Source organism: Peromyscus californicus, unplaced genomic scaffold (assembly GCF_007827085.1).
Source record: "Peromyscus californicus insignis strain IS unplaced genomic scaffold, ASM782708v3 Scaffold_13__1_contigs__length_99412109, whole genome shotgun sequence".
In the NCBI taxonomy this organism is placed as follows: domain Eukaryota; kingdom Metazoa; phylum Chordata; class Mammalia; order Rodentia; family Cricetidae; genus Peromyscus; species Peromyscus californicus.
In genome coordinates, this window is record NW_026294424.1 from 10,037,041 (window position 1) to 10,064,226 (window position 27,186).

Consider the following 27,186-nt stretch of genomic DNA (forward strand, 5'->3'; position numbering starts at 1 on the left):
CGAACATAAACATACAGATAGAGACATGCACACAAACAAACATTTACACACAGTCACATGCACACACCCATGTGTGGGCACACACAGACATACACATGCATGCACGTACACATGGAATTAATAAGTAGACATGACAAGGTTGTGGGATGCCAGACAGTCTTAGTTACTTCTCTTATTGTGACAAAATACTTATAGAAGCAACTTAGAGGGGAGGAAAAAGGATTTATTTATTTTTTTTTTACTTTTTGGTTTTTTGAGACAGGGTTTCTCTGTGTAGTTTTGGTGCCTGTCCTGGATTTCGCTCTGTAGACCAGGCTGGCCTTGAACTAACAGGGATCCGCTTGGCTCTGCCTCCCGAGTTCTGGGATTAAAGGTACACGCCCCTGCTGCCCGGCTGAAAAAGGATTTGTTTTGCTGTATAATTTTATAACAATGGGGAGGGGTGGTGGGGCAGAATTCATAGCTTGGCACCCAAGAAGCAGGGAAAGAGGGATGCTGGTACTTGGCTGGGTTCTTCCATGCCCCCTTTATCCCCCTGGGCCCCCCAACCCATGAGACAGTGCCACCCATATTCTGGGTGGGCCTTCCCTCTGGAAGTGCCCCTCCCCCATCTCTTACATGACTGTGAATCCAGCCAAATTGAGGATCAAGACTGACTACCACCAAGATTAAACATCAAATCACGAAAAGCAATTGTATTTCTGCTTATCATGAACAATCTGAGAAGAACACAGCACCCTCCCACAATAACATCAAAAAGGATAAAATACCAGAAAAGAAATTCATCCAAAGAAGTCAAGAACTGCACACTGGAAACTATAAAACCTCTTGGAAGATGCCAGTGAAGGTGAGCTTGGACACGCCTCCACTGTACAGGGCGATCGACTGGGAACATTTCAGACATTTAAATGGAAGAACTAACCCTAAGAAAATAAAGCTTCCAGAAGACAGCAGAGTGGGAAACCTGGGCGACGTGGTGTTGACAGAGATCTCTTAGATGCTACCAAACACACAGCCTGTAAAGGGGAAGCAGCAGGCAATCTGGACTCATCAAAAATGAAAAACTTCTACGTTTGAAACAAAACCATTAAGGAGATGAAAAGGCAGACAATAGATTTGGGGAAAAATTGGAAAAAAAACCAAACAGGCTATTCAAAAGAAATAGAAAGTGAAGGGCTTTAGGAGACAGGCAGAGTCACCATGCGGTTGGGGAGGTTAGGAATGAGGAAGGTCGGCATCCCATCTCAGCTTAGCCTTTCCCACGGTTTGCTTCAAGGAACAATTTTCTGAGTCTGGGGACTCATCATGGCTGCGGGATCAAGGTGCTGCAAGGAGATTGTGGCTAGAATTAAACCCCACAAGTGACAACCGTGACTCCTGTAATGCCACACCCCATGAACTCGTTCAGTAGCAGTGCACACCAAGTGCCTGGTGGCTTCTTGTGCATATTCAATATTCAAGGGGTTATTTATCACCAATCACTATCCGCTTACCGAGACGCCCAAAACAAAGCTAAGGTACAAGCCCTTCCATTTTAACTCTTGGATCATTATGTGAAGAAAAACAAGAATTTCCGAGTGTTAGCCAATGGAACACTTACTTTAATGGTCAAAGGTAATGTGACGGGAAGAGCTGAAAATCCCCAAGGGCCAGAATTTGATTTCACGGCTGTGCTTTAGTCCAAATGTGCACCTTGCTGGGAGGCCGGGGAGGTGGCTAACACAGCCACAGCATGTTTTATTCATGTGTTCATTTCCCCTGAAGTTGTCTTCGTTATTTAGCATTAGTTAGGCAGAATAATAAGTTCAAGTGTGACACTTTCACACCAGCGTGGGGTGTTCTTTAACCATATTTACCTCCCATTGCTGTTTCTGCTTCCTCCTCCCTACCAGGCCTTCTACGTCCATGTCCAGCCCCTACCCCCAGATTCTGCACATAAAGGAAAAGATGATATTTGTCTTCCTGAGCCTGGCTCAGTTCTCTTGACATAGCAAGCTCTGGTTCCACCCATTTTCCTGCCGAGGATGTGGTTTCCTTTTCCTTTAAGGTTGACTATAACTCAGTGTGTATCTCTACCACATCTTCTTTATCCATCCATGCTTTGGTGGGTACCTCGGCTGGATCTACTCTGAGACTGTTGTCAACAGTGCCGTAGTAAACATAGGTGACCTCTGGGTGTGTATGCAGGAATAGAAAGGCTGGGTTATATGCAAGTTGTCGTTCTGGCTGGGATGAGATGCGCTTTGTGGTTTCATTTGTACTCTCCTAATGGAGATCAATTTGAATTCTTTCCATCACATTGTTTCCATGAATGAACTTATTTCCATTATGTCAAAGACCTTGCTAAATCTCCAGTCTCCAGGAGGTCTGGGGCAGTTCTGTTGTGACTTGTAGCGTTTGCAGTGGATAAGCTGTTCCTAAGAAACGAGGGGATGGCCAAGCCACAGGGCTCAGAAGCTCAGACAAACCGGTGAGTGTTTCACCTTCCGGCAAGTGCTCTGGGGAGTACATGGGAAGACCTGTAACCACATGTTGGGTCTTCTTCACAGGGCTGATGAGGGGACCATCTAGGGTCGGGGATTCCCAGGTAAAATAGGACTGAACTCTGTGCGTGTAGCTAGGAGTGGCCTCAAAACTCAGAGAAGTCCATCTGAGCACCTGGCCCTGGCTCCAGAAGTCCTCATCCCTGTCCAGTTTGCAAGGTGGGGCCACTCTGCAAGAGGCTGAAAGAACAGTTGCATTCCACTCTGTGGGCCGGGAGCTCCGTCTTAGCCCGCATTGGCAGCTGTCACAGAACCTCACAATCTGGGCACCTCGATACTTCAAGCAAGGGCATTCTGAAAGTCTGGGGTCAGGGGCCAGTGCAGGCGGGATCTGCTGAGGACCCGCTGCCAGCAAGTAGATGGCATCTTCTTGCTGGGTTTTCACAAGGGGGAAAGGAACTTGGAGTTCTTTGTGTACTTTTTGATAAGGATACTAGTCATGATGGAGTACCTTCCAAGAGATGCACTCCCAATAGCCCTTGCCTTTGGGGCGAGTTTTGGGCAGCACACAGTGTTGGATCTAAAACAGCTGCCTTTTGTGTGATAGAGACAGAGGCACATAGAAAGATGGTTTGACGGAGGGAGAAGAAGGAGGGAGGGAGGGGATGGAGCGAGGGAGGGAGGGAGGGAGGGAGGGAGGAAGGGAGGGAGGGAGGGTGATACCCTTCTTCAATTCACTGCTAATCAATCACCTTGTCGGGAAACTTGCCTTCCTTGCCTTCAGGGGGAAGCAGTGACTTGTTGACACTGGACAGACCCTATGCCCCACCTCCATGGGTGTGTTGGATGAGGAGCCAGGGGCATTCCACAGGCCCTGAGACTGCTCTTTGTTCTACCTGGGTGTTACAGACACCCTGGGGCTTAGCCCTGGGGATGGGCAGTAGGTCCCCCGCTCGCTCTTTTTGCTGCGGTCCTGGTCGTCTGCACACACTTACACACTGCCTTCTGCCCTTCTCCCTTGTCACACTTACTCTCTGTTACTGTGTGTCCCTGCGTCTAGGCGCCTGTCGGTCTCTCTTTGTCTCTTTATCTCCCTCCTGCCTCTGTCTCTGTCTTGTTCTCTGCCTCAGTCCCTCTTGACTCCCTCAGTTTCTGGGCCTTCACTGTCTTTGCTCCTGACTCCCTCCATCTTTCCTAAGTGCGGTGAGCACTGGTAAGAGGGCTATGCTGTGCTGCCACGGTGGGTGAGCAGGTAGCCATAGGGCAGGGCACTGGTGCCATCCAGGGTCCTCGGGCCTCTGCATCTTCTCCTACACTAAACGAGGGTGGATTTGCAATTCCAAATTGCCTTCCTTCAGCTCTCTTCTGGCCCATGGCCAGCAGCCACGCTTGGAGCCCCGGCTCGCTCCTTGAGTGCAGACTCTCCCCTAGGACAGCTTGTCAGTAGGTTCGGCCTGTTCCAACCCTGTTCCCTCCCCATGCTCCTCATATTGCGTTCTGGGTCTGTCAAAAGAGGAGCAGCTCCTCTGGAGCACTCACTCTCTCAAGGCCTCCAGCTGGGTGGACGGGGCCCACCCACGTAGCGGAGGGTCATCAGCTTGCTGAGAGAAATGTTCATTTTTTAATCTAAAACATGCTGGCTCAGCAACATCCGGACCAGCGTCTAACTGAACATCTGGGTGCCACAGCTGGCCAAAGCACGTGTACTTGACAGTCACAGGCATGGTTTGGGACACTGTTAAAATGGAAGTCTTTGTCGAAGAGGCAGGTGGCCACAGGCTCAGTGCCCTTGCGTACCTACCTGGGAACCAATGAGAACGGAAGCCGCTGCTCCCAGCAGAGCCATGAAGCGGCAGCTGGCTTTGGAGGAGGCTCAGGAGTTGCTTCCGGTATGGTGGTCTTCCTGGAGAATCTCCCGGGCCCCAGAGCTTCAGCGTGAAGACGTCGGGCATGGAGATTGGAAACTGCCCAGCACAAGGTCTGCCCTCTTGCTTTTTTGACACCTGGGCCTAAGGACCAGGGGCTGGTTGTTTTTGGAGTTACAGAATCGGGAGACAGGCTCAGCTTCCCCTGTAACCAGAGGAACAGTGACTCTGCCCCTTCCTGGACTGCTCAGGACAGACCCTTACCTCCCCCTTGAGTTCTGGTTCTTTCTCAGGTCAGGCCCAGCAGCCCCTGTTCTCAGTCAGGTTGTCCTTGCTTTCCCCTCTGTCCTTTTTATGTCGTCTGCCATGAATATGTATGCCCTGCCTGGTCAAAGCTGCCTGTGGAGGGGGTGTCTGGGTGTGAAGGACCAATTGTAATTGTAGGACCAACACACAGACACAGATACACCAGATACACTAGACTCCCCCTCCCTAAGGCAAATGCACACATAGCTCATGAGCATGACATAGATACACATACACACAGACAGCCACAGACACACATACTACATCATTACATATGCACATAAGACATAGATCACACACACAACATACATACACAATACATAGACACACAGACGGACACAGACACACACACTACATCACTACATATGCACTTAAGACACAGATCACAGACACACACACAACATACATACACAACACATAGACACACAGACACAGACACACACACTACATCATTACATATGCACATAAGACATAGATCACACACACACACACACGCAGAACATACATACACAACACACAGACACATGCACAGTCTGTCCACTTGTTTTCGTGTTTCTTCTTGGTTCTAGCTCAAGAGGTAGTCAGTGAAGGTGTGCTTATTGCCCTCGGGGCAACTCCAATACCATCTGGAACACATGAGACTTTGGTGTCAGGAGGAATTGCAGTAGTTCCGCGCGCCTCCGCAGCTGGGGCATCAGAAATTTAAAATCCTGGCTTGCCAGGCATCACACTTTCACTTAACGCATTAAAAACGAAGCACACGTACCACAGTATCTCTCTTTGAAATCGTAAGGACTTTATTTTGGCACAAAGGAACTTTATTTTCTTAGTTACATCCTTGCACGTCCCGGGATAAGGATGGAGACACAAATCCACAGCTAATAATAGACACGGTGGCACTAAGTTCACAGAGCACAGGGGAAAATCCTTAGTGTTCGTTCAACTGAGACGGGACAAGGCGGGTAGTGGACACAGCTGCGGGGCAGCTGGCTCCAGCAGGACGCTTGATTAGTCTCTGAGTGACAAAGAGTGTGCTGGAAAGAAATACAAACCAATATGATTAAAAATGTTTGTTTTTGGACTCAGCATTCCTAAAAATGTTGAGGAGTCAATGAGATTTTATTTATACACCTACTTATATTTAGTATAAAAAGTGAATTTTAAAAACTAATTTTCTTTTTTAAGACAAGGTGTTGGAATGTATTCCAGACTGGCCCCCAACTCACAGCAATGCTCCTGCCTCAGTTTTTTCTAGGATTATAGACATGCTCCAGTTTAAACTGAGAAGTTTTATAAACAGGAAAGAGCAGCCCTGCTGGTCCTCCAATGGAGACACTACAGAGCTCCACCAGGGAGAAGGTGGAAACACAGAGGCAAGGGAGTCCTCGGGACGGTGATGAGACTGTCTCTGCTGTCCTCTGTCTTCTGAAAGTTTGGGGCACTGCAAGAGTTCCTGGGGATCTCGGGTTCAAAGAAGGGCTCTTGATACAGTAGCTGAGTAATGCGTAAGGACTGTTCAGGTGGGGACATCACCCATGAGGTGGCCTTGAGGGTGAAGTCTCAGGTGGAGAAATAGTTAGGACTCATCCTATGGGGTGTGTGGAGTCCAAGCTGGAGGAGTGAAGAAGGAAGGGGAAGAGATCCAAAGCCAGCCGCAGGAGAGCTGTTGGGGGTGCTGGGGAGCTGCTGGGGGTAGTGGGGAGCTGTTGGGGGTAGTGGGGAGCTGCTGGGGGTGTTGGGGAGCTGCTGGGGGTGCTGAGGAGCTGCTGGGGTGCTGGGGAACATCTGGGGTGGTGGAGAGCTGTTGGGGGTGGTGGGGAGCTGCTGGGGTTGGTGGGAGCTGCTGGAGGGTTACTGGGAGCTGCTGGAGGGTCACAGGGAGCTGCTGGGGGTAGTGGGGAGCTGCTGTAGGTACTGGGGAGCTAAAGAGGTGCTGAGGAGCTGCTGAAGGGTTACAGGGAGCTGCTGGGGGTGCTGGGGAGCTGCTAGGGGTGCTGGGGAGCTCCTGAAGGCAGCCACACCAGCATGTTCCCTAACCTCTGCAGTGGCCAGCTGTAGATATACCCCATAAGGACTGTGCTCAGCTGGTGAGCTTGGACACTCTGCTCCACTCTAGGGGTGGCTGTGCACTGGACTCTGGCTCCCAGGAAACAAGACCAATATTCTTCCATGGGGAGAAGACCCATCCTTCTTGCCCCAGGAATCCAGAGCACCACCTACCTGTCCCTGTATCTTCCTATGAATGGTTTCAGCTCTCCCTCAGGATAACCGTAACATGTATGGCTGGTGACCACACACGGGACAGTTATCCAGTCTCCCAGAAACTCCCAACAGAAAGAAACCTGCGTGTGTGGGAAGGGCTAGAGAAGGGACCAGGACTCCCAGCCACTTCCTCCTCTCTCTATCCTTCCTCTTCTGGGAGGGCTGAACTGCCAGCTCCTCCCCACCACTGACGGCAAATGGAAGACACTGCAAAGGTTGTCCAGATGTCCATGGGTGTGTCTGATGGACACACGTCTTGACATTTCCTAGAAAAATTCCAGTAAATAAGAACAGTGGAGACCATTACATACATGACTGATTCCTTGGAGCAAATGCTGTCCTGCTTAGAACCTTGTTGATAAATGAGATCCACCCTGCAGGGTGTGGGAAAAGGTTTGGCCTCTCTCTATGAATCACATCTATTGTTCTTCTCCCGAGGATTCTTCATTCACTCCTGTTCCTTCCAGGCTGGGGCTCCTTCCTGGCTCCAACAGGAGGACCCAGCGGGTGTCTAAGAGTGGAAGGGAAGGAGGCCTAGCGCACCAGAGCAAGGAAAGGCCTCAGTTTAGGGATGAGGTCCTGGCACTGAACAGTTTTTCAGGGTAAGAGAGAGGGGCATCTGCAGATATCCTGGACCTGACTGCATCACACCAAACTATCCCATTTACTGAGTGTGTTTAGTTCATTTATCCGTCCAACAAATGGGGCCGTATTTGGACTCCAGTGGCTGTGGCAGAATGTAGAGAATGGAGGGACACCCATGAGAGTGTACAGCGTGGGGCTGCCTAGTGTGTGTCTTCACCACAAGCATCCTGCTGTAGCATCCGTGTATCTGTGCTCAGTATCCCAGGCCTGGACTGAGCATCTAGGTTCAGCATGTCCGATTGGGCATCCCTATGTGGGATAAAGAGCACTCCAGATCTAAAAACCCCAACAGAACACCATGCCTATTGATTGTGTGGACCAACAGAGCTTCTAAGAGACCTGGCCTTCTGGCCTGTCCTCTGCCGCCCCCTGCCGGCAATGCGCCATACTGCTGGCTCTCAGCTCTCCTCAAGGGAGCTGAGGGTGTAGCACCTGAAACTCAAAGAGCATTGTTAAAGTTTCATTCTGTTGCTGCGATAAAGTACCTGACCAAAGCAACTTGGGGAGGAAAGGTTTTATCTGGCTTACGTTTCCAGGTCGCAATCCAACACTAAGTCAGGGCAGGACCTGAAGCACAGACCATGGAGGAACGCTGCCCTGCTTAGGGATGGTGCCACCCACAGTGGTCTAGGCTCTCAAACACCAGTCGTCAATTCTACAGTTGAGGTTCTTCCTTCTCAAGTGACTCTAGGTTGTGTCAAGTTGACAACAAACACTAGCCAACGCAGACAGTTTTTCTTCAAGAGGGCGGTGCTTCTGTGGAGTGAACTAGATGGTCTCACAGATTTCTCAAGTGTGATCCCCTACCATCTATGGCGCTTCTTGATGCTTGGTCGAGGAGTCCAGAGGTCAGAGCTGGAAGGGTCCAGCAACCATGGAGGACCCACATTCCCCTGCCCACATCCTCATATAGGAGACACAGGCCACAGAAAAGCTTGGTAATATTTAGAGAGATCTGGGGTGCAAGGTGAGACATGAAACCTCTTCTCTTGACTCTTAACCCATGACCTTGCCCATTACCCTGAGTCCTTAAGGAGTTCCTGGGGGCAGCCTGGTGCTTCCCCTCGAAACTCTAGACAGGGATCATGAGCTTTTCTGTCCCTGTGAACTCAGCTATGACCCTCTTATTAAGGTTGCTCTTTAGGCCACCACAAACACAGAGCCTGGAGCTGAGATAAGCAGGCTTGGAGGAGGGTGGGGTCTGGTGATTCCAGCACCTTCTCTCCTAACAGGGTGTTTTGGTTTGTTAATTTGGGTACTGGGCCTTCCCAAGGTTCTCAGGGGCCTGGAACCTTGAATCAATCTTAGAGGGTTTCTTCTGCACCCCGCCACCCCAGAAGTGACCAGGCTGGGCCCAAGTGCATTAACTCTGGCCAAAATTCAGATGCTCTAGAAGGCAAGACATGCGATGATTGTTCCCCAGAGCAGAAGAGGAGGGAAGAAATGGCTGGAGCATGCTTCATCCACTGGAGAACATGGCCTTCACATTTCAGGCAGAGTGGAGGCATTGGACCACTGGAGAGCTGAACTCTAGGTGCAGGCCATCAGGAGGGAGCTGTGATCTGGGGCCAGGTGACATGGGCTTCCGTCCTGGTGAACCACGGGAGGTGAACAGTGGCGTTGAGGAAAGAAAGCAGGTGAAATGGGCCAGCACAGGCCTATGCAGGCATTCCGGGGGCAGGGGTAAGGGCAAGAAGAGGGCTGTGATGGTGGGGGGCGACAGTGCCTCAGGACTACCAGGATTGGCACCTGGCGGTGGTCCCAGTTCAGGGAATGAGGAGGAAGGCGCCTCTGGTAAGCACCCTGTATTGTCAGGGGCCTTTGACTCCTGTGCTCACAGCAGCAGGATGCAGCTGTGATTAACTGCTCCCTTCCCAGAATAAAGAGGACAACTGAGGCACACAGAGGGAGGGAGGGACAAGGAGAGGTCAAGTTGTGTTTCACATCTAGTGGCATGATTTCTCTCTGGGAAGGAATGGCCACTGTTAGGGAAGTAACGGAGAGGGCACAAAGAACAGCTCCAGAGTCCATGAGCTGGGAGAAGAGAGCTAAGGACTGGCCAGACAGATCCGTGCAGCGCAGGGGTTCTGTGCCCGGCAGGGCCAAGAGTTCAAGACGAGAGCAGAGCCCAGACCTAGACTGTGAATGCTTGAGTTATTTTTGTTTTAATTTGCATATTCGTACACCTACATAGATCGCATGTCAATTGAAGACATAGATGGTCATGTAGCGCCTCCTCCTCTCTCTTCCCCCTTTTGATCCCAGGATAACTTATGTCACAGGCATCGTGGATATCCCTTTCAATTCTTCTACTCACTGTTTTCTAGTGTCTGACCCCCCCAACCCCAGCTGTCCCTGGAAGAAATCCTTGTCCACCCTGGGTTCCCCCGACTCATCACTCTTGAACACCGCAGTGGTTGACCCCGCCTCTTCCTGTTACAGGGTGTTCATTTTGCTCCCGGTATTTGACTGATGAACAATGTGCCTTTATCTGCTGTTACTGTGACATCTTTGTGACAGTTCCCAAGATATATGTTAAGATGTACGAGCATTAAAATTTAAAATGCATAGCTGTCATGCTTTCTGAAAGGGTTCTCTGTTGCTCGCGTTCCCACCGGCAGCAAGTGACATCACCACTTTCCTTGGCTTGTCAGTCAGGGGAGGTTCACAGTTTTTTAGTTTGAGTCTTAAGAAGCACATGCCTTCTTTCTTAATTTTTTAATTTCCTTCCTTCTTTCCTTCCTTTGTTAATTTTGAGTGTCTATTGCGGGGCTGTCAGCTGTTCAGAATTGCTCTTCTGTAAGTTTCTTTCTTCTTTTTCTTCGCTTTTACTTCTTTTCTTAATAATTTGATAGAGGCTTTAATATGCCGGCATTAACTCTTTGACGCGTCCCCACAAATACTTGTTCCAGATTTACCATTTGTTAATGTATCTTTAGCCCTGTGAGAATCCACTACCATGTTGTTAACATGTTATTTAGGAATTAGTGATTCTAGACCCTCAGTGTCCTTGTTTGCTCCCCATTACTGTGATGAGTAATGGGTTAAAAGCCACCTGGGAAGGAAAGGGTTTATTTGGTTTCTGTGTTCTGATCACACTCCACCATTGGTGAAGTCAAGGCAGGAACTCCAGGTGAGAACCTGAGGTGGGAACTCCAGGTGAGAACCAGAGGCAGGGAACTCCAGGTGAGAACCTGGAGGCAGGAACTGAAGCAGAGACTGTGGGGGAGTGCTGCTCTCTGGTTTTCTCCCCATGACTTGCTCTGCTTTCTTTGATATACCACCCAGGATCAGCTGCTCAGGGGTGACATCACCCACAGTGGGCTGGGCCCTCCCACATCAATCATTAATCAAGAAAATGCCACATAGACTTGTCTATAGACCATCTGATGGAGGCAAGCCTCAGTTAAGTGCTCTTCTTCCCAGTTGACTCTAGCGCGCACCAAGTTGTCAAAAGCTAACCAGCAAACCTAGGTGTGATGGCTAGTCTTTGTTGTCAACTTGACTGCATCTGGAATTAACTAACCCAAAAATGGAGGGCTTATCTGTGAGGAATTTTTGCTTAATTTGAAGTGGGAAGTTCTACTTTTAATCTGGATCTCTGAGGTAGGAAGACACACCTTTAATCCAGGTCTCTTGAGCTGGGAAGATCCACCTCTAATCCGCCATGTCTTCTGCTGGAAGCCTGTATAAGGACATGGAAGAAGGAAGCTTTTGCTCTTTTCGTGCTTGTTCTCGCTCTCATGGGCAAGTCCATCCTTCACTGGCTTTTGAGCCTCTGTCTTCGAAATTCCAGCATACACTGAAGACCAGCTGAGACATCCCGCCTTGTGACTGAGCAAGTACTGAACTTTCTGTTCATAACCAGCCATTGTTGGATTAGCTGGACTGCAGACTGTAAGTCATTCTAATAAATCAATATCTATCTATCTGTCTGTCTGTCTGTCTATCCGTCCATCCATTCATCTATCCATCCATCCATCCATCCATCCATCCATCCATCCATCCATCCATCCATCCATCTATCTATCTATCTATCTATCTATCTATCTATCTATCTATCTATCTATCTATCTATCTATCTATCTATAGATTTAGAGAACCCTGACTGATACAAGAGGACTTTGAAAGATTAAATAAAAGATATCTTTTATCCACTTGTCACACTGGTAATACAGAGTCACCAGAGTTCCGTCTATCGGAACTGAGAGTACTCTGAAGTCACAGCCAGAAAACTGATGTGGTAATTAGATTGCTCATAGACCTGAAAGAGACTTCATGACTTTTAAGCCATAGTGTGTGTGTGTGTGTGTGTGTGTGTGTGTGTGTGTGTGTGTGTGTGTATGTGTGTAGTTCTAAGGGAATAATAAATTTCTCCTTTTGACAAGGACAGCAATCATATTGTTTTGGAGGCCCCTTCCCATTTTAACTTGAGTGGCTCTAGAACAGCCCTCCCTCTAAATAAGGTCACATTTTGAGGCCTTAGAAGTTAAGATTGTGACATAGGTATTTTAAGGGCACACAATCCATCACATAACAACAACACACTACACAATTTGATTATGCATCTTACTTATTTTCTGTACCCAACTCATTAGCACATAAGCCACATGAAAACGTTTCCTGCATGGTTTTAGGCTGTGTGATGTGGTGGAGGCACCAGAAATGGGAACCGGGACCCGGAGAGCTGAGAGACAGAGAAACTGATGCTGGAGGAACAGGAAGTAGTAAGTTAATGTCGAAAGGATCCATTTAAGCTTGTGTAGGAAATATTGTTACACAAAGTGGAACTTAGCTGGAGCAGATCTGTGGGAGGCACAGAGGCTCTGTGCCGCACATGAGCACTAGGGGAACCAGGGATGTTAAACACAGGCTTGTTCCTTCAAAGAGAGGGATGCATAACCTGTTGTCCACCCAGAAGGCTGGGAGGGGGCGCGGTTAATAGTCTGGTGACCTTTACTCTACCCATGTAGCCAGAGACTCTTCTGGCTCTGGATCCTCCCCTGACCCGTATTGTACATTTGTTTTTCTCAGTCAGTCCATAGATCCCATCTTCTATGGAATATGTCACATGTAGTCAATCTATAGAACCTATCTCTCTGGAAGGTGTCACATGTACTTTATAAAGAGTTTTTTTTTTTTTTTTTTTTTTTTTTTTTTTTGGTTTTTCGAGACAGGGTTTCTCTGTGTAGCTTTGCACCTTTCCTGGGACTCACTTGGTAGCCCAGGCTGGCCTCGAACTCACAGAGATCCGCCTGGCTCTGCCTCCCGAGTGCTGGGATTAAAGGCGTGCGCCACCACCGCCCGGCATAAAGAGTTTTAATGTAGTCCCATCTGATCTTTAATTTAGCTTATTTTGTTTCTCAAAGAGATTTATGCATGCTTTATTGTACACACAGGATTGAGTTAATTATCTCCAGAAAAATTTTCACCAAATTATGCTGTGCTTAAATATGCCTAAAATAAACTGCTCAGGGTCAGACTCCTGAAGTTTGAACCAACACAGGCTCCTGAGCTGTGCGGCATCAAACCGCCTTCTTGCCTCCCCTGGATTGTCACTCCCCTGGCTGTGAAGGTCACACAGCTCTCCAGCATGAGTAGTATACACTAAGCAGACTTGCTAGGAGCTGCATGATAGAAAAATGTGTACCTCTAACATAACCAGACTTTAGATTTGCTGAAAATGTGTTCCCGAAGATTTGTTCACTAAGAATGCTGCCAATTAGGCCCTCTCCCCATAACAAAAGGAGACAGACTCCCAGCTCCCCATTAGGACCATTCCCACGTCAATGAGCAAGCTTCCACAGGACAGCTCAAAGTGGACAGCGCTGGGTCAGGGCTGCCATTAAGTCCTGTCTGTCATCACGTCCAGGTTCAGGAAGAGCATGATTCTGCCTGACAGGAACAGCTTGGTTAACAGCTGCCCAGGAAAAGGAGCCTTGATCTGTGTCAGGATGACTATGACAATATTTTACGTTGTAAATCTTACCCATTTATCCAAACAATCAGACCTCAGAATATCTGTCTCTGTGAAACATGTTTAATAGATCAAAGTATGACTTGAGGCTGTGAAACTCTATCAACGGATGGGAGTTTCGGTTCAGGGCTGGATCCCTTTTGTGCGTGAGGCAGATCCGGTTGTGCATGATTATTAAAGAGTTTCCTTTCTTAAGCTCTAAGTGCTGGGTGAGTCTCACTGGGGAGGCACATCAATGCTACAACAAAACGATAGCTTCCTGAACACAGAGGAGCCTTGTCGAGCATTCATCCTCCTGAAGAACCAGGGTTGGCATCTGAGGCAATGTTACTTCTGTTATGGGTAAGATGACGGCAGCTGGCATCTGAAACCCCGTAAGTGAAGTGACCAAGGATGATAAGGCGGATGCTCCATCCCTGAACTTCAGCTGCCATCAGCAGGTTTTCTTCACTCTGGTCCCAGCGCGCTTTCTCTCCCTTCCCTGGAGATCCAGGCAGTTCTAGGAGATAGGCCTGGGAATGCGGCGCTCAGTTCTCGAGTGGAGTAGCCATGTGGGCTCTGAGCATGACAGGGATTCCCTACTTTGCCAGTCCAGGAGAGAGACCTCACATCTAGAGTTGATTTAATCTTAATGTATAGATATTAAACATGTAGCATGGTATTTTAAAAAAGGACTTATTTTGTGTGTATGAATGTTTTGTTTGCATGTATGTATATGTATTGAGTGTATGCCTGGTGCCCATGGAGGCCAGAAGAGGACATTGAATTCCTTGGAACTGGAGTTACAGCTGGCTGTGAGCCACCACATGGGTGTTGGGAACTGAACCCTGGTCCTTTGCAAGAGTATTAAGCACTTTTAACTGCTGAGCCATCTCTCCAGCCCTGTGTGCTTTTTTTAGAGCATATAGTACCCAAAGGAAAACAGAACTATCAGATCAAATTTGTTCAAAGAAATCCAGAACCCAAGTCCCCTTACATATCAAGCATCTCTGTCCATGGAAAGGCACCAGGGCTGTGATTTAATAGTCATTTTTCTCACTTATTATTCATCTGCTTTAAAAATAATTTGTTCAGCAGTCCTTGTAATGAGCCCTCCTGGGGATGTGCCCTGGGCTCTTGCTATTGACATGCCAATCTATAACCATGTCCCCACTGAAAACTTAACTACTCAGGGTTGTCATTATAGATAAGGCTGTGATAAGCAAATTATTATCTTCATGAAGATAACCTTTCCCTTTGGGAGGTCTGTTGACTTGTTAAGCAAAATGTCCAGGAATGAAATTACTGACAGTTCTTTTTACAGCTGTTTAAACATGAACAGAAAGTAATTTTCTCTAACTGCTTTTTAAGAACACCATTGATGGTAGAGTGTTTGCCTTCAATGTGTGAGACTGTGGGTTTGATTCTCAATACAGCAAAGAATAAACAAACAAACAAATAAATAAACAAAGCTACTGTAATTAACATATGAGAATCCTGATTTGCTTCTTGTTGTTCTACAAAACACCAACCAAAAGCTACTTGAGAAGGAAAGGATTTATTTTATATTACACTTCTAAGTCAAGGCAGGAACTCAAGGCAGGAACCTGGAGGCAAGAACTGAAACAGAGACAATGGAGGCATGCTGCTTACCCGCTTGCTCCCCATGGCTTGCTCAGCCAGATTTCTTATATAACTCAGGACCACTGTCCAGGGGTAGCATTGCCCACAGTAGCCTGGGCTCTTTCACACCAATCATTAATCAAGAAAATGCCCTCCAGGCCAATCTGATGGAGGCAGTTCCTCAACTGAAGTTCCCTCTTCCTTGGTGACTCAAGTTTGTGTCACATTGACACTGACCAAAACAATATCCTATTGGGAGGGAGGATGCTGGGGATTGAACCCAGGGCCTTGTGAATGCTAGGTGGACAGTCTGTCATTGAACTACATCCACAGTCCAATTCCACAAGTTACGCAAATTATAATTGCACACATATTTTTCAAATGCCAGCAGTGTCAAAGGCCAGCCTGGATATGCTGTGTGTCATGAGAGGGTGTGCTTCACTAGACTGGTGCTGACAGGCACATGTGAGGAAGAGAGGCTCTGTGGAGTTGTAGGGCTGTTTTACTGACTCAGGACATAGTCATAAGCACCTTGGCAACAGCCCCTCACTCACATTCTGTCCCTGGTTCAAGGATCTCCTTCCTCCCTCCTCACATGCTTTTGTTACAGTTGACAGGTCTCATGATTTTAGATCTTACTAAGGTGAGGTATCTAGGCACACACATACATAATGAAAAATAAAAAACACTGAATGTTTTTGAAAATGCTGGGAACAGAGGAACATGCTAAATGACCCAAGGGGTAAAATAAAAAAAAAATTGGAAAATCTACATCCAAGTAACCAGTTTAGTCAATAAATTCACAACCTGGGAAATGATGGAAGTGAGGAAAAGGTTTAATTCAGCTTACACTTCCGTATAGATCCATTATAGATGGACACAAAGGCAGGAACTCAAGGCAGGGACCTGGAAGTAGGAACTGAAGCAGAGGCCCTGGAGGAATGCTGTTTACTGGCTTGCTCACAGTCCAGTCTTGTGGGGGCATTTTCTCAAATGAGGGTCCCTCTTCCCAAATGTCTTTAGTTTGTGTCAAGTTGACATAAAACTAGCCAGCACAGGAAGGGAGAGTGAAATATCACCAGAAATAATTCCGAGGAGGCTGGAAGAGGAGAGGCATGAAACATGTCATGGAGAGGACCTGCTCATGGGATTGATGCTATGTATATACACCATCAGTGGTTTGTTCAGGTGCTGTACCTCAGCTCTGGGAGCATCAGGTGCTGTACCTCAGCTCTGGGAGCATCAGGTGCTGTACCTCAGCTCTGGGAGCATCAGGTGCTGTACCTCAGCTCTGGGAGCATCAGGTGCTGTACCTCAGCTCTGGGAGCATCAGGTGCTGTACCTCAGCTCTGGGAGCATCAGGTGCTGTACCTCAGCTCTGGGAGCATCAGGTGCTGTACCTCAGCTCTGGGAGCATCAGGTGCTGTGCCTCAGCTCTGGGAGCATCAGGTGCTGTACCTCAGCTCTGGGAGCATCAGGTGCTGTGCCTCAGCTCTGGGAGCATCAGGTGCTGTGCCTCAGCTCTGGGAGCATCAGGTGCTGTGCCTCAGCTCTGGGAGCATCAGGTGCTGTACCTAGGCTCTGGGAGCATCAGGTGCTGTGCCTCAGCTCTGGGAGCATCAGGTGCTGTGCCTCAGCTCTGGGAGCATCAGGTGCTGTGCCTCAGCTCTGGGAGCATCAGGTGCTGTGCCTCAGCTCTGGGAGCATCAGGTGCTGTGCCTCAGCTCTGGGAGCATCAGGTGCTGTGCCTCAGCTCTGGGAGCATCAGGTGCTGTGCCTCAGCTCTGGGAGCATCAGGTGCTGTACCTCAGCTCTGGGAGCATCAGGTGCTGTGCCTCAGCTCTGGGAGCATCAGGTGCTGTGCCTCAGCTCTGGGAGCATCAGGTGCTGTGCCTCAGCTCTGGGAGCATTGAGCCTCATCATGAAGCACTGTATGAAAATTAGACTCACGATACTGCAAACTGAACATTTGGTTGTGGAGGGTGTAGGAAGACGACAAAGCTAATTATAGTCTCTCTGCGCGTCCCTGAGCACAGGAGTCCTGGTGACAATTCTGGTCTAGTGGCATTTCTTTCAGCTCTTTAATTTCTGCACTTGTTGTGACAATAGATTTGCAGAGAGGACGTTTGTGGAGGGTTTAAGAGTCACAGCATTTATGGGCTTCCAGCTTCTGTGAAAGAAGATAGATTCTTGGAGTATTTGAATTTCATGATAAGGAGGCTGGACCACGTGAACAATTGGTATGTTTTCATGTAATTGAACCCATCTAGGTGCCATTGTTTGTGAGCTCTCAAATACCACCAGGGCCCGTGACATAAGAATTCCTTAACAACCTAAATTATCCTGCTGTGCATCCACCTAGGTCAGTCTGTTTTTAAAATTCACTCTAGTGCAAATGATGCAGAGAGAGTGGGTGAAAAGAGCTAATTCAAGCTAAGATTTTGCTAATAAAAATAATAAGAGGAAGGTTTCCAACCTGGCCAACACAATTGTAAACCTGTTTCTCTCTACTCTTCCCTGTGAGAGGCAGCCAGAAGAAGGCTTTGAGAGGTAAGAGGGGGAAGCTGGCCTGGTTTGGGACCCAAGGACCATGAAACAATGTGGTCACAGGTCTCTCACCCCCCCAATCTCAGAAACACGGCCAGTCTCTCAGACTAGCAACAGAAAGATGCCCAACTGCTTCACTAGTTGAAAGAAAATGCTTCTCACCAGAGCAGGTGTGTGGTGTGGGGACAAATGCTAGAGAGACCCTTAGGAATGCTGCCAGAAATACTTGTTTTCCTTTCCTCTGGGCCCTGATGGTTCAGAGACAACTCCATCGCCGATGTACTGGCCCGGGAAGCACCGGTGTTCACAGGACTGAGAATCCGTGTCCTGTTTAGATTCCTTGGGACCATGTCTCTGTAGATCTTAACTATTGCCAACACAAAAGATAACAATAGATAACACAGCTATCATCTCAAAGGGAAGAAGAGATAGCTTATTCTTGAGTCAAATGTGAGTGACCATGGCCTGGGAACATCGGTTCAGGTGCCCTGAGTCATGTGCTCCACTATAGAAATAGCTACATAAACTTTTGTAGCAGAAGAACAAAAGAAAGTTAGAAATCATGTCATTTTTCAAGTGTGTCAGTGAGGACAACAGGCAGGTAGGCTAGAGCAGGTTACAGGAGGGCTCTCTCTCCTAAGTCTCAGGCACTATCCGAAACATTCTTGGGGTTTGGGTTGGTGGAAGTCAGTGGTTTCTATGCACCCCAAAGGCTTTACCTCCTAGTTGATACATGTTAAGTCAGATAACGAGTTGGGCAGTGAATACTTATTAAAGGGGCCAAAGGTAGCCCAAGATGATTTTGACTCTGGATTCTCAACATGACTCCTGACAGTCCCAGATTTCTAATCAGCTAGCCTGGTCGATTCCTTTAATATAAGTATGCTTTCCCCACTGAGAACTTTATTGCCCAGGACCTCTTGTTAGCCCAACATCATGTTTTGTACATGTAGAGACCAAATGTTGTTTTGTGTCCCCTGATGCTAGGCAAGCTCATTTGGATACGATAAGGACGAGGACAAGCAAAGGGTGTATTTCAGCTGATAGGGTGCAGTGCATTGTTGGGGGAGGCCAGGGCAGGAACTGGAGCAGAGACCAAGGAGCAATGCATTGGCTTGCTCAGTTTGCCTTCTTCTACAACCCAGGACCACCTGCCCAGGGCTGGCACCACCCATAGTGAGCTGGGTTCTCCTCCACCAGTCATTAATCAAGAATTGTCCCACAGACTTGCCTCCAGGGCAGTCTGATGGAGGCTTTTCCTCAGTTGTGGTGCCCTCTTCCCAGATGACTGCAGCTCGTGACAGAAAACTGACCATCGTAAGTTGCTAAAAATAGTAAGGAGGAAGACTCAGGGTTGCATTAAATTTATTATCCATCCTGACCTGGATCACATTGTTTTGTTTTGTGTTCTGTGTTTGACATAATAATCAAAACCTATATGCTCTAAAGAAGCAAACAGCCATTTTAACAACCCCCAAAGTCACACTCTGCAACTAGACTGGCTGTATGGCTTATGTTTGTATATATATATATATGAAATATTGTCTTTGATGTTTAGAATATTTGAAATAATTTATTATTTTTAATTTTAGTTTAGCTGCTAGGTTGGTTTGTAGTCATAACTTCAATTTAATTTAGGGAAGACTGACGCGCAATCCTAATTAGTCTTATTAAATACAAGCCCAGAGGATATTAGGGTAAAAGCTGAAAGGTCAGAGAAGCAGAACAGTCAGCCACAGTCACTTCTTACCTCTACGAAATCTCAGACTGAATGGGCATCCTGTCTTTACAAATCCTCAAATGGAGAGATCCTGTCTCCACTTGCCTTATATTCCTGTCTCCACCTCCCGAGTGCTGGGATTAAAGGTGTGTGCCACCACCGCCCAGCTCTGTTTCTCTTTTAGACTGGTTCCATTTTGTATAACCAGGGTGGCCTTGAACTCCTGATCTTCCTGCTTCCTCCTCCCAAGTGCTGGGATTAAAAGTGTGTGCCACCACTGCCTGGCTTCTATGGTTAACTAGTGGCTAGCTCTGCCCTCTGATCTCTAGGCAAGTTTTATTTGTCAGAACACAAGAAAAATATCACACAACAGAAGATTGCCCTTTAATGAACAAATTATTGCAACTATTATTTTTGACTAATGATTTAATCCTACCATTCTGGTTCAGGGAAATAAATGGATAGTAACATTATAGAAGAAATCAGAATCAGATAACAAAATACAATATTGTGTGTGTGTGTGTGTGATGTATACATACATATGCACATGTGTGTACATGTACAGAGGTAGGCACTGGGAACCTTCTTCAATCATTCGTCACTTTAATTTTTTAAAAAGTTTGCTAATTTTTATGTGCATGAGCGTTTTGCCTGCAGAGGCCAGAAGAGGGCACCAGATCCTCTGGAACGGGAATTACAGACAGTTAGGAGCTACCATGTGGATGCTGGGAACAGAACGCAGGGCAGCCAGTGCTTTCAGCCACTGAGCCATTCTCTAGCCCTTCCACCTTATTTTTAAAAGCAAGATCTCTTGCTGAACCTGGAGTGCATCAATTCAGCTAGTTTGGCTGGCCAGTCCCCAGTCCCCTGTCTATCTCTGCTTCCCCAAGCTGGAATTACAACCTCGTGCCTTCGTGTCATGGGTACTGGGGATCTTGTGCTATGTAGCAAACACTTCACTCACTGGACCACCCACCCAGCCCATGACAGCATCATTTTATGGTCTTTCCTTCCCATGTGCCAAAGATTAGTGGTGGGTAGAAATACAAGGCTGACTTGTAGGAAATCAGGACTGTTTCATGTCTCAGAAAAAAAAAAAAGAAAGAAAAAGAAAAAGAAAAAGAAAAAGAAAATGTTCCACAGACTAAAAGATCACCTAATGGAACTACATTAAGCCAGAATTCAAGATCGGGAAATTTACATCTCTCTCTTTTCTTTCAAGTATGAGAGAGGGCTAGTAAAATGTAAAAAGGTAAAGAGAGAAGCTTGTTAATGTGGGCTTATGTTACTATGTTCTCCTTTGTTAAGTTAATGAGCAGGGAGGGAGATGCTCTTGAAACGAAAACTCCGGATTAATTAATACAAGTGAGAAGTCTCTGGTTTGTAGGTCAATAGGATGATATGAAATTCTTTAATGAATCCTAATACAACACAGGGAACTCCAACATCAATGTTTTCTGCCTGGCTTTTGTCCAGAGAATGTAGATGATGTTGTGATCTCTTTTCCCTCTAGGCTTTATCTTAAAAGAGACAGGGACGATCTTTCTCTTTGATGAAAGACTTTGTTCTAGGGGCTGGAGAGATGGCCGAGCAGTTAAAAGCATCTTCCAGAGGACTCAGGTTTGATTCCAGCACCCACAACCATCTAGAACTCCAGTCTTAGAGGATCTGATGCCCTCTTCTGGCCTCTGTGGGCACTGCATGTGGGGGCACACAAAAATACATGCAGGCAAAACAATCACATAGAAACAGATAAATAAATAAAATATTTTTGTTGTAGTTGAGGATGACCAGAGAAGAGGGTCAAAGAGGGTGATAAAAAAGGGGAAATGTCAAAGATAGACAAAATAGACGGAAGCAGCAGGCTGAGGAAAGTTAGATTCCTCAGAATTTATCTTTAGTCCTACATATTTAAAGTTTTCTTATTATTTCTAAAATTTTAAGATCCTTACTTTCAACTTTGAAAATCTCTTAATCTCTCTGTTCCCTAGTAAATGAGCAACTTTATTATTTTTTTTAGGTGTTTAAAAAATTCAATTAATTACCTCTTATGATCCTTAGTTTTGTGGTCAAGGATGTCTAGTTTACTACTCAAAACCTCCAACCTGGGAATATAGAATGTTCTCCATTAAAAAAAATCTGAAAGTTGAATTAACATAATTATCAAGCATAAAACCATCTGGAGTTAAAATGGTGTTTTTTCCTCCACACACTTTCTCCGTTTTGAATTTTTATTTCCCATCGTCATGTCTTTCCCCCCTTTTCTGGAAATTGTAACCCTCTGGTGGGACTCGTTTTGGGTCAGTGTGATGTGTTGCTCATGAGAGTATCCCCTGGGGCATCACAAGTTCCTCCCACATGCCCTGGGGGGTCCTGCATCCACACAGGAACACCAGGGGGCTCAAGACACTGGGTGATTCCCCATGTGTGTCCTCCTGCTTGAGGCAATATGATTCTTTCCAGTGTAGGAATGTGGGACTTCCTTATGAGGCTGCTTTATGTTTTGGGGGTGTTTCCTACATCACCCTACTTTGTCAGCTAGGAGGAAGAAAATATCTTTTCTCTTTGGCATTTTTTCTCTTACTAAGTTTTTATTCATAATCATAAACTTAACTCTGCAATCCAGCTAGACTTGGAGGGGAATGAGAATATGGAACCCAAAGAACTCCAGTGAGAGCGGAGATTACAGGGTACTGTGAGCAGAGGGGTGGGGGTGCTCTCCTGAGCTACAGAAGGAATGATCTAGTGGGTAAGAAGCCCACAAATCGAAAGAAGTAGAGTTGTCCACAGTCGGAAATGGTGATCTTCTTGCTGGTCTTGCCATTCCTGGACCCAAAACGCTCCATGGCTTCCACGATGTTCATGCCTTCTTTCACCTTCCTGAAGACCACGTTGCCATCCAGCCACTCAGTCTTGGCAGTGCAGATAAAAAACTGGGAACCATTTGTGTCTGGTCCCAGCATTTGCCATGGACCTGTGTGCTTCAGGACGAAGTTCTCATCCTCAAATTTCTCTCCATAGATGGATCTGCCACCAGTGCCATTATGGCGTGTGAAGTCACTACCCTGGCACATGAATCCTGGAATAATCCTGTGACAGGAGGGAACCCTTATATCCAAATACTTTCTCTCCAGTGCTCAGGGTGTGGAAGTTTTCTACTGTCTTTGTCTGCAAATAACTGGAAGGAGACCCAAGGGCTCGCCGTCCACCGTGATGTCGAAGAACACGGTGGGGTTGACCATGGCTGCAGCAAGCGGCGACAAGGGGACAGCGGCGTCTGCAAAGCTATCTTTGGCATTTTTATGATCAGGTACTAATAGAATTTCTAAACTAAAAGGGACATGTAACAAACATGGTAACACACAGGAAAAAGACACAGTGAGATTCTAGAGTCGGCATAAGAGAAAAGCCAAATGCTAACTAGCAAGCAAATGTTCTGAAAAAAAAAAAAGGCTATGAAAACCCGAAACAAATGCAGGATAGCCAACAGCCAGCTCTGGATAAACCAAAGCATCATCAACCCAAATCAAAGGCTTATCCAGGCCACAGGAAGAAGTAACAGTATTGCCTGAGGGAGGAACTATGGATGCTTGGGTACAAGGGTCCTTGCTGGTATCTGCTGCCTCCCTGAGTGCCTTCTCCTGTGAAAGTGCTTCATTCTTAGGACCTCCACACTGGGACCCCAAAGTGTAGATGCAAAATGTAGCTCTAACCTCAAAGGGAGTAAGGGGTACTTTATATTGAGCTATGTATGACTAATGATGATCCTGGGGATATGGATTTAACTTGACCTTGATAACATGCTCCTATGTGGAAGCAGTTACATGAGTGTTTATAGGCACAGAAGAAAAGGCATTTATAAACCAAGACATTTGAAAATACATTGGTGGGCAGGTCAGCTGAGTGAGTTCTAATAGGGACATAGCTCTCAGAGGTCACCCAATGAAACTCTTTGCTTCAGGGCTGCTGGAAGCTTCTGGTCTGTCATACATTCCAAAGGGTTTCCTGACAGAAGAATGTCAGATCAGAGGGGAAGAAGTCAATACATGGCTATTAAGGGAACTAAAGAGAGCACAAGATAATTTTGACTTTGAATCGGCAACATTCCAACTCTTTTCCCCCTCAAGATTCATAGGAGTTTATTTTTTCTAGGTACCAAGAAATTTAGGGAAAAGTAGCTTGGGTTCAGAGCTGACTGCGCAGTACTCTTTGTCAGGTGGGAACACACTCACATCTCCACTCTGTAGATGTAACCAACGGTCTTATTAAATAAGAAACACAGAGCCGATTCAGAGAAGAAAGTCAAGAGGTCAGAGCTAAGAGCCTCACCCTTCCTGATTCAGGGATCCTCTTCAGCCAAAAGAGCTCTCCGAAAAGGGACCTACTTCCTGTGTGTATGTCTTTATAGTCTTTCTGTTCTGCCTTCTCATTGGTTGTAAACCCAAACATGTGACTGCCTCGTCACTGCCTGTATGTACCACCCTCCAGGTCCTTAAAGGCGTGCGCCACTGCCGCCACGCACTTGCTATGGCTCTAATAGCTCTGACCCCCAGACAACTTTAATTATTAACATACAATTAAAATCACATTTCAGTACAAGTAAAATACCACCACATTTCCCCTTTTCTATTTTAATAAAAAGGAAAAAAAAGAAAAAGGTTATAACTAACAAAAGAAAAACTATATACAAAAGTACAATGACTATATACAATATATACAAGTAATAAATGTCTAAACAATGTCTAGTCCATTTGTATTTGACAAATTCAGAGAAAATAATTTCATTATCTATCCTATTTTGTTAAGTCCAAAATGTATCTAATTCACTTTCTATCCTAATTAATCTTCAACTATAACTAACTAAACTTCAACTATAACTACCTAATCTTCAATTTCCTCAGAGACCCAAGAAGGAAATACTATTAGCTAACAAAAATAAAAACAGAAAGTGCATGCAAGCAACTTCCAAAAAATTTGTGAGTTGACAGAAACAGCCAGCTGCCTGGACAGTCACCTGAGGTTTCTCCACAGTGTTGGGGCATCATCTTCAGCCTATAGGCTTAGCGTATCTGACAGACTCATTTGTGAAGTAGGATGTACACAAGGTCATCAGTTCAACCTCACATTGGGTGAGAGCAGTCCATGTACCAGAAACACCTGAATTCCACTAGTGTCATGTCATGATTCAGGATTTTAAATTCTGGAAATTGTTGATGGTTTTTTAATTCAGCTGTCCATTCTTCTTGGCTGTGTATATATGGCTTCATCTCAGCATCCCGTTCTTCTCCACATCCCTCTATCAAATGCCAGTCTACTATTGAGAGGCGTGAGCTTAGTTACTCTTCAAGAATAACTGTTTCAGCTGCTGTTCCATTGCACATCAGAAGCCATTGGCCCACTGCCTGTTCAGCTGCCTTCGAAGAAAAGGGCACTGTACCTTTTCCGAATTGCGAAGGCCACTTCAGGGATGGTGCCATATTGTCCTGGCCTCAGAAGATGCCTTTTGATAAAGCCATAACCACACTTGTTTTGGCAAGAATCAGTAGTCCTTTGTTTCATGTCCTGTCTGTCCATTTTGTCAGCAGTTGATTCAAGGATACTTTGTTGTCCAGTGGCTAACTTTTGCCACAATGAAAGTTAACTCCAATTGCAGTTTCTTCAATGCCCATATTTTCTCTGAAGTAGATTGGTACTGCCAGGAGCTGACATGTCTCATAATCATAACAAAAAAGAAAAATTTTCTAAGTTATTAAAACATTTTAAATGCCATATTCTGTAGATCTCTGAAGGGTTTGAAGATGACCTGTCTAAAATATATCTGCTCAATTTTTAAAACATATCTAATATGACTACAAGTTCTATTGTAATGTCTAACTACTAACTTTCATTTCTTTATATCCTAATAGTTGGTAATAATAACATTCAAGGATCAGAAAATTGCATTGTTAAATGAACAGTATAAGTACAATTAGAGATATACATATAGCATTTTCTAACAATATCAATTTCAATATGTATAATTTGTATACAATATAAAACAATCCAATCCAATGTAAAGTATTTAAAACTAGTAATTGTCTTTTTCTTCTTCTTTCTTTCTCTTTTTTTTTAAAACAAGAACCTTAAATCTAATCTCCTTTGCTTAGCCTTTTTCCTAACCCTTGACAACAACTTGTAACCAACCCCCTAAACAATGAAAATTATCCCAGACCCAAAACCCATTAAAAAGACCAAAAAACCACCCGCCCCACACCACCTCTTTGGGAATGTGGGCGTCGTATTCTTAAAATTGCTTCCTGCTGGGTATGGGCGAAGTTATCTTTATCCTGAAAGAAAAATTTTAGGTTAATTGTCAAATTCTAGGAAAGGTAACCATATCCTTCATTATCCAGTCTGTGTATAATGCCAAAGTTCAGGGTTTATCTCAAGTCCTTATTCAAGTAGTCTTTGAGACTGGATCATCTCAGCTAGTCATCTCAAAATTGCTCTGAGCACCTTGTAGTTCAAAGCTGATCTGTAGATGATGTTTGTCAGCTTAGTGATATTATTATTGTCCACGTGGAATTGTTGTTGTTGTGGGGCCCCAACTTCTTCCTGGAGACTTCAGTTGATGTTAGGCCTGGCCGTGATTTCCTGCAGAAAACTGATAAGAGACTCAAACACAAAGACATATATATGCAGCTAATTGAAGCCTTTTTTCTAGAATTAGTTAGTACTCTATATGACCATTCATATCTTAACAAAGTTTAAAATGTATGTATATCTATATATCTATATATATTAATCTTGTAAATTTTGATATAAAATTTATACTTTAATAAAAGTTTTAAAGAATCAGAATAGAATCAAAGAGTTGAGATTAGTAATAGAATAGTCCCTTAATTAATTTGGCTTTTCTCCTGTCCCATAGCAGAAGATGGCTCTTTTATTCTGGCATGATACAGGGAGTTTGCATTTTCCTTTTAACAACATGCTTGAGTTTAAAGAACGAGAGAGCCATTCTCCAACTCTAAAGTCAGCTTTAAATTTTAATTGAACGGGGACTATTAGAAGACCAATAGTGTTAAATTTTTAGAGAAAAGCAGAAACAAACATTTAGGAAGACATAAAATTTTTTAGATAATATATACCCATACGCCGTTTCACTCTGTTTCCTGGGATAGATGATTTGTCCCTTTTCTTCAGTTGTCTCATTTGTCCAGTGTTCTTCAGATTCCTTAACCTTCATTCTCCTAAAAGACAAAAACAAAAACCTTTCCCCAAGACTAATTTTGGGGATGTTCCTTTTTGGCAAGTTATTATCTGATTAAATGAAAAGACATGTGTTACTGATATAAGTTAGTTTAAATTGGATGTTCATGCTTGTTGAAGAACTATCACCTCCTCTAATTAAGAGGTTTCTCTTGTTCAAATCGAACCTTTATCAATTTTGATGGTACCCACAACTTATCTTCTCCTGTAGAAACAAAAGCAAAACCTCGTCCCCAACGTAACACATACCCTGGTTTCCATTCTGAGGTCAGCACATCCTTAAAGTATATAGGCTGATTTAATTCTGTAGTTTTTTCTATTATCCAATGTCTCTCTGCAGCTGTTGTTCCTTTCTCATTGGCATTAAGAAAATTCAAAGTTAATAGAGCATTATGCAGTCTGTTTCTGGGGGTTTTTGTTACCCCTTTCTGTTTATTTAGCATATCCTTTAGAGTTCTGTTTGATCTTTCTACAATTGCTTGACCTGTAGGATTATGTGGTATGACTGTAATATGCTTTATATTGTAA

General features: G+C 45.4%; 1 pseudogene; it reads right to left on the reverse strand.

The window, feature by feature from the left end:
• Window positions 1-22,016: 22,016 nt before the first annotated feature.
• Window positions 22,017-22,649, reverse strand: LOC128108841 (peptidyl-prolyl cis-trans isomerase A-like; annotated as a pseudogene).
• Between the last annotated feature and the right edge of the window lie 4,537 nt (window positions 22,650-27,186).